This window comes from Macrotis lagotis, chromosome X (assembly GCF_037893015.1).
Source record: "Macrotis lagotis isolate mMagLag1 chromosome X, bilby.v1.9.chrom.fasta, whole genome shotgun sequence".
In the NCBI taxonomy this organism is placed as follows: Eukaryota; Metazoa; Chordata; class Mammalia; order Peramelemorphia; family Peramelidae; genus Macrotis; species Macrotis lagotis.
The window spans coordinates 179,992,778-180,001,560 of record NC_133666.1 but is presented as its reverse complement, the minus strand read 5'-3'; the positions used below and the strand labels follow the sequence as shown (position 1 = coordinate 180,001,560).

Sequence of the window (8,783 nt, the reverse complement as noted above, 5' to 3'; positions counted from 1 at the left end):
GAACATATTCTAACAAGTAATAATCGTAGACCCTTTGTAAAGTTTGTCAATTTAGAAACAATATGATGTTCACATGGCAAAATAGAAGAAGAGGTAAAATTTTGGACAATCTATATTTTAAACTTTCATTTTAACAACTTTTTGAAGTAATATGCTTTTGAATGGGGTTCTGAAGTTCTGAATTGTTCCCTCCATAAGATAGGCCACCAAACCTCTATGTGCAAAGAAACTCAATTCAAGATATAAAATAAATAAGTGAATGTCAGGGGAAAATAGAGAGAAAGAGAGAAACTGAATGACTGTTTGGCAATAAAAAATGTAAGAAGATTGTGTCCTCACTGGTCATGACTTATTTGTTGATAAGTGGGTCTCAGGAAGGCCTAAGACACTTAATGGATATCATAGCACTAATTTCAACTACCATGGGCATTAATATTATTATTTTTTGCAATTTCTACCTTTTAACATGTATATATATATATATGCATATATATATATATATATATATATATATATATATATACACTTTGAGGTTATTATTACTATTCTGATTTTTCCCATAGATATGGTCTCTATTTGATAGAAATGTGTCTTTATTGCATTATCATCCAAGACTTGGTTTGATATCCCAACTGCAATGAATGTTCCTTTTTTCTTTTATTTTCTTTTACTTCTTCTTCCTCCTCCTTTTCCTTCTCCTCCTCCTCCTTCTTCCTTTTGTTGCATAAGAAATATGTCCATTCAGTACAAAGGATCATGCTTTATTTGAATGATTAAGAATGCACAAGATGTCTCAATATGTATTCATTGAATTGGGAAGTCTGGAGCCCACAATTTCAAAGTCTCTTTACTGAAAGTAAAAGTACCTGCACTGAGTTGAGGTGACAGTATTTCAGTAGAAATCTGATGGCATGCATTGAATCATGATTCCAACATATCACATCTCCAATTCCTGGGAATACCTATTTTTATCAAAGATTTATCACATTTGGGACAACCAACAACCATTTTCCCAGATTCTTGTTCCATGTTTCCATCTCCATTAACATGGGTTGAAGCTGAAAATACTTTGCCTCTTCATATACCAAAGTCTTGTTCTTGAAACAGCAGCTTTTCCATTTGTAGAAAGCTTAGTATATATCTGAGCAACTGTCCTCTGTCAATGAAATAATAAAATTTGAAATTGTCCAAAACAATTGGTTCCATTCCATCAAAAAGTCTTCCAGTTCTTGACTCAGGGTATTTGGTGAATGTGACCAAGTTGCTGATGTACATAAGATCACCCAATATCAATATGAATGGGTGCATTAGATTTTGTGAGTTGTGCTCAAGTAGGAATACCTTGATTGTTTAATGGAGATGGAGGATATCTAGTCATTAGAAATCTTGACATATTGGGTCTAGTATACCTCTGGCTGGAGAGTGGCAGTTCTAGCCTGGGGAGGGTAGATGGCAAAGGATGGTCTTACTTCTCTAATATCCAAGGAGGGGCACTTCCTCCACCCTTCCAATCCTTTATTGCACCCCTGGGTTTGGAGTGGGGAGCTCAGGGGTTCTGCTGCTGCTGCAGGTACAGCAGTAGTGGTAGCCCTGCTTGCAGGGGTTGCTAAGAAGCTTTCCTGGTCACCAGAAACAGACTTCTATACTGCTTACTACTTTTCCCAACAATTTTTTAATTGAACAATAAATTCTTATTACAAAAATTCTTATTACAAAATCTTGTCAAATACAAGGTTATTATATTTATTTGTTGCTATAAAAATTGTATGTTTACTGTGTTTCATTGATCTATATTTCTATTTGTTAACTAGCACCAAATAGTTTTGGTAATTACTGTCTTATAATATATATTAAGCTCTGGTACTACTAAATTTCCTTCCTTTACCTTTTTTCATTAGTTATTTTGATATTCTTGACTTTTGCTTTTAGAAATGAATTTATTTTTTTCTAATTCAGCAATTTTTAAAAAATTTCATTGGGATGGCAATTGCATATATGAAAAATACTCTAAATCATTATTGCTTAGAGAAATGAAAATTAAAACAACCTTGAGATATCATTTTCATCTACCAGACTAACTAAAATCATTGAAGGGGAAAACTACAAATGTTGAAGGGTTTGTAGAAAAACTGGGAACTAATTCATTGTTGGTGGGATTGTGACTTGCCAAGGCATCACATCTATGATGTCACAGTCTGTGAAGGCAGGACAAATATCATCAGAATCAGTTTGTAGAGCAATCTGGAATAAACCCTAAGAGTAAAAATTTGCTCTTTGTCTTAGCAACACCACTACTAAATCTATTTCAAAGATGATCAAAGAAAAAGGACAAGAACCTTTATGTTTTAAAATATTTATAGCAGCTCTATTTGTTATTTCAAAGAACTGGAAATTGAAGGTATGCCCATTAATAGGGGAATGGCTGAACAACTTGTGATATACGATTGTGATGGAATACTACTGAATTCTAAGAAATAATGAGTTCAATGATATTAGAAAAACATGGAAAGACTTACACAAAATAATGCAAAGCAAAATGTGCAAAAAGAAGAGAACACTATAGTAATAGTAACGTTTTAAGAGCAACTTTGAACAAATAATTCATTTTGACTATTATAAATACCTAAATTAGCTATAAAAGAAATATGAAGAAAGATGATATCTGCATCAAGAGAAAAAAACTGATAAATAGAAGTAGAAAATAATTTTGTGTTTATATAACTATTGGTGTCTAATTGTGGCCATCTCTAAAGTCAAATAGGGGAATGGAAGAAGAAAGGGAAAAAAATTAAAGTATAATTTTATTATATATTTAAAAGGAATAGAAACTTGTACATAACAGATTTGCACTTTCATGTACTATTATTTTTTATTATTTTATTAAAATTTTTTCCATAAATTATAAATAAAATAATTTTTTTAAAAAAGTTTAAAGAAAAGAAGAACCTCTGATTGGCTTTAACTCCTGTCCTCCATTTGTCTCCCACTCTGCCCCTTCCTTTCCCCAGGGTAAACTCATCATTTCAATTCACCCTCAGTTTTTTCTCCCATCCAAATGGAGGACTGCAAGAAAAGGTGCTAAAATCCTCTCAAAGCCTTTCTTTATAGAGGGCTCACAACCTTTCTTATGAATCCATTCCTCAGCAATAACTCTGTTTGATTTTGATTTCATGAAATAGTATCTATTAATCCTTCCAACTCCTTTCAGCTTGCTTGTGTGTATTGTCTTCCCACCACTAGATTATATGATCCTGGAGAGCAGGGATTGTCTCTTTTTCTTATTTTTATCCTCAGTATAGTGTCTAGCACAAAGTGGATGCCTATATACGTTTCTTGAATTGAACTGAATTGAATTTCTGGTACTTTAAAAGTGTAGCATTCATTTCACACAGGTGCATAGTGGGGAAGTCAGAGAATTTCATAATTATAGTCAATTGGGAAATGAAATAACTATTAAAAAACTTTCACAAATTGGAAACTCCTTTCTACTAATCCCTTTGTACATCATTTGTACTCACTGTAGGTCTTACTCACTGATCCAGCCAAACAAACATTTATCTTGATCTTTATACATAACATCCCATCTCTTGGTTTTTGGCCCTTTACACCGGTTTCATCTCATGGCTGGAAATGATGCCTCCTTTTGCCATCACAAGCTATGTCTCTTTTACTTCAAGGCTAAAATCAAACTTCACTATTGTCATGGAGCCTTTCCTGTTCTCAACTTTATCTCCTCTATCTTCAAATCTCTCTTCAGAGTAGTTAAGTACTTTGCATTATTTTAATTTTTTCTGTGTGTATTTCTATACACAGAGGTATCTTTTTTATTCTTTTTAATATTTATTTTTATTTTTGTACTAATGATTTTTTTATACATTACTAAAATATTCTGGTTTAAGAGTCAACATATTACCCCTTCCCACAAAAAATATAGACACTAATTAGCAATAAAGGAAAGAGGAAAAATTAAAATTAAAATAAAAAAACAATAATAATAGGGGCAGTTAGGTGGCACAGTAGACAGAGCACCAGACCTGGAGTCAGGAGCACCCAAGCTCAAATCTGGCCCCAGATACCCAACAATCACCCAGTTGTGTGACCCTGGGCAAGTCACCCCAACCCCATTGCCCTGGAAAAACCAAAAACCAAAAAATAAAATAAAATAATTATTATAATAGTAGGGGTGGCTTGGTGGCACAGTGGACAGAGCACCAGCCCCGGAGTCAGGAGTACCTGGGTTCAAATCCAGCCCAAGACACCTAACAATCACCCATGTGTGGCCCTGACCAAGTCACCCAACCCCATTTGCCCTGCAACCCCATAATAATAATAATAATAATAATGATGATGATGATGATGATGATGATGATGATGATGATGATAAAATTTGATTCAGTCTGTGTTCCAACACACTACCAGCTCTGTCAGGTGGGTCACATTCTTTATAAGTCCATCACAAAAGCTACTTCCATATTTTCTCCACTGCTGCCATTGCTGATCACAACTCCCTCCATTAGTACTTCCCCACTAACATATACTGTATTTTCTCTCTCCTTTCACTCTGTTCCTCTTCTTAAATGTGCTGTAGTATAGCTGAGTGGTGCAGCAGACTGATCATCGTCTCTGGGCCTAGAGGCTCGGAGTCCACATACCACCCCTAAGGCCCAGCAACCACCCAGCCCTGTGGTCCCAGACAGGCCATCTAATCCCAGCCCCTTGCAAGAAGTTAAAAAGAAAATGTGTTATACATGGCCACTCTCCCCCATGGTCCAACCTTTCCCCCATCACTCACATCCCCCCCTTCCCCCCTTCCCCTGTCCCCCTTCTCTCCTTCTTATTCTAGATGTCTATACCCCATTGTGTATATGTGCTGTTTCTTCTCCTAGCCACCTCTGATGAGAGTGAAGTTTCCCTCATTCCCCCTTGCCTTCCGCCTTCCATATCACTGCAATAGACTGCTGTAATAAAAAATAAATCTTATCATATGAAATATCTTAGCCTATTCCACCTTTCTTTTGTCTTATGCTCATTACATTTCCCTTTTAGCCATTACTCCATTTTTATAACATATCTTCAAATTCAGCTCTCTCCTGTGCTTCATCTATGAATGCTTCTTCTACCTACTCAATTAAATGAGAATTTTCTTATGATCATTATAGGTATCATTTTTCTGTGCAGGAATACTCATAGTTCATCATCTTTAAATCCCTCACATTTTACCCTTCTCTTCCACTCTCTATGTTTCACCTGAGTCCTGTATTTGAAGATCAAACTTTCTGTTCAGCTCTGGCCATTTTAACAGGAACATTTGAAATTCCCATGATTCATTGAAAGTCCATCTTTTTCCCTGAAAGAGAACATTCAGTTTTCTTGGGAAGTTGATTCTCAGTTGTATTCTGAGCTCTTTTGCCTTCTAGAATATTATATTCCAAGCCCTAGATCCTTTAATGTGGTTGCTGCTAAGTCTTATGTGATCCTGACTGTGGCTCCATGATATTTGAATTGTGTCCTTCTGGCTGTTTGTAATATTTTCTTTTTGACTTGGAAGTTCTGGAACTTGGCTATAATATTCCTGGGGGTTGGCTTTTTTGGATCTCTTTCTGGGGGAGATCAATGGATTCTCTCAGTTTCTCTTTTGCCCTCTGCTTCTAGGGTATCGGGGCAATTTTCCTGTAGGAATTCTTTAAAAATGATGTCAAGGCCCTTTTCCTGATCATAACTTTCAGGTATCCCAATAATTTTTAAATTATCTTTCCTGAATATTTTTTCCAGATCTGTTGTTTTTTCAGTGAAATGTTTCATATTTTCTTCTAATTTTCATTCTTTTGGTTTTGAAGTATTGTGTATTAACTTCTCATAAAGTTAGCATCTTCCTTTAGTTCCATTCTACATCTGAAGGATTTGTTTTCTTCAGAGACTTTTCTTATTTCTCTTTCCATCAGGCCAATTCTACTTTTTAAACATTCTTCTGCTCAATTACTTTTTTGAACTGTTTTATCCATTTGACCTATGCTGGTTTTTAACATGTTATTTTCTTCAGCATTTTTGGGAGATCTCCTTGACTAAGCCACTGACTTCTTTTTCATGTTTTTCCCACCTCTCTCTCATTTCCTTTCCCAATTTTTCTTCTGTCTCTGTCACATGATTTTCAAGATCTTTTTTGAGCTATGTCATAGCCTGAGCCCAATTTCCATTTTTCTTGCAGTCTTTAGATGCAGGAGGTTGTGCTTCCTCATCTTCAGATTGTGTATTTTGATCCTTCTTGGAATAATAGACAATGTATTTCTCAATGATGTTCCTCTTTTTTCTCTGTTTACTTATTTCCCCAGTCTGTGTCTGGTTTTGGGGTGTTTCCTGAGCTTTTGTGTATTATTGTGACATCCCCCCACAAGCATCTCAGTGTGTAAGGCTCTGTCTTCCCTCCTGTCTGTGAATGACCACAAGAGCACCCCTATGCTATGGGGCTGAGGTGGGGGGGGAGGCCTGCTGTTCTATGTGGGGCCTAGACTGTGATCAGGATCTGAATGTGGTCAGAGCCCCAGTTCTGCTCCAGGTACAGAGGACAGACCTCTGAAGTCCTCTCCACTCCCGGACCTTAAGCATTCTGAGCATTCAAGACTTAGTTGCCTGGGAACTCCTGCTTACCAGCTGTACCTGCTTCTGGTTTGTGGAACTGGGCTGGTGGCCATGCTGCTCACTGAGTGCCCTGAGGGCTGGGTTTCACTCGCTCATCCTGGAAGAGACCCTCCCCCCCCCACATCTTCCAAGTTGTGCCTGGTGCTCCCCTGATATAGATCAGTAAACTCCCCTGCTGCTGCGAACTGCAGCTCCCAGGAGCTCTGGGGCTGTCTCCAGGAGGCTGAAGTTCCTTCACTCTGGTGGGCCACCCCTCTAACCCCATGGAGCCAAGCCTCTCAGCTCTTTTCCAGGTTACCTTGGACTGGAGTTCTGTCTCATTGGATCCCTCTGTGTGTTCTCTCTCTTGAAAAATTAGTTAGAGTTGTTATTTTATTAATTTTGAAATATTAGAGAGAGAGAGAGAGAGAGAGAGAGAGAGAGAGAGAGAGAGCACCTAAGAGAAGCTCTTCTCCTGTTGCCATCTTGGTTTGCTCCGACACAGAGGTATCATTAAAACTTGTGTTATTTGAGTAGTGAGTATGTCTGTTTGGGTAAATTCTGGACCTGAATAAGCAGAGCATATGAAGTGATTTGAAAACCTTTAAGTGCTATTTAAATATTAGCTGTTAATACTTCCAGTACAAATATTCTTCAAATATTTGAAGACAACTATCGCTTGTGTCCTTTTCTTCCACAGTCTAAACATCTTCAGTACATTTAACTTATATTCATATGGTCGCCTTTAGTTCATTTTCACCATTCCAATATTTAGCTTCATAATAAAGGAAGAATAATCATTTATGCAAAGTACTCTAAGAAGTTCCATAGGGGAAAAAACACAAATGTAAGAATTATATTCAAAATTTGGAAGTGTGTCTAAGTAGCAGTGTATAAAATTTATGAATAAGGAAACCTTATCAACTAAATGATGTCTTCTTTTTACTCCCCACTACCCCATTTGAAGACATTATAAGATATAAGGTCAAGTAACAGATAATCAGGTTTTAAGATTTTTTTTCCCCTTTTAGGCTCTGAGTAATGGTATTCAGAATATGAAAACAGCCATGAAACCTTGAATATCTCATTCTTGAGTAAACTGTTTTTAGATTATATATGTTGCACAATAGGGAATGGCCCATTTACAGCTTGTAGAGAGTAGAGAAGGTAGCTAAGTGGCATGTTGAATAGAGCCCCAGTCCTGGAATTGGGAAGATCTGAGTTGAAATCTTGTCTCTCACACATTTACTAGCTATGTGATCCCAGGCAAGTCACTTGATCAATTTGTATCAGTCCTTCAGGAACTTTGCCTTGAAAGCCCAAATGAAGTCAGACCTAACTGAAATACAACTGAACACAAACAAAGAGGGTAAAGAAGAGTTTTAAAAAATTTATTCCTTCAAGACTTGTGAAAATGTTTCTTGTTCAACTTGAGAGGATCATAAGACCTTAACTGGTGAATAAAATTAGCTACATCAAATTTAGAAGATCCAATGATTTGGTGGAAAGGATTAGCCATGCCCCTTTGGCTAATATAAGAAAGTAAGTTAACAAGCTTAGAAGTCATAAGAGTCATCTCTGACAGTTAAGAAGAAAGCTGACTACAAAAGAATAATTAAACCCTAGAAGGATAATCACTCTATCCCTTTCCTCCTGCACCAAATAGAGAATATAGTAGAGGAAGGGAATTTCAATCTCCTCTCTCACCACTGACAATGTCAGGAAATAATACAACTTGTCCATCTGACCCCAAGTTAAAGCAACAGGCCCAATGAACCAAGAAGAGTGGCATGGTTAGCAGAAATGTATAACAGGAAGAATATGATTACATCATGAACTGATAATAAAATAGATGATAATATCAAGAAATAAGCACGGTCCCTTTTGTGTGCACACAGTGAGAGCACTACAAAAATGCTTCAAATCTATCATCTGAATTAACTAGGTAGGATTCGTAACAGAGGTCAAAGAATACCTTAACACTATTCTCTTTAAAAATTCCTATTACATCCTGAAGGATTGTAAGGTTTTTTCACCAAATCTTTTACAAAAGAGAAACTATAAGAACATGGATAATGAAAGAAAGTGGCATTGACTATAATGTGACTTTAACAAAAAGATTTCCACTCAAGAAATAATAGTAGGAATTTAATGGATTTCAGTGGATG

At 36.5% G+C, this 8,783-nt stretch overlaps 1 pseudogene; it reads right to left on the bottom strand.

Annotated features, from left to right (window-relative positions):
• Window positions 1-836: 836 nt before the first annotated feature.
• Window positions 837-1,399, bottom strand: LOC141498905 (BTB/POZ domain-containing protein KCTD1 pseudogene; annotated as a pseudogene).
• Window positions 1,400-8,783: the final 7,384 nt, after the last annotated feature.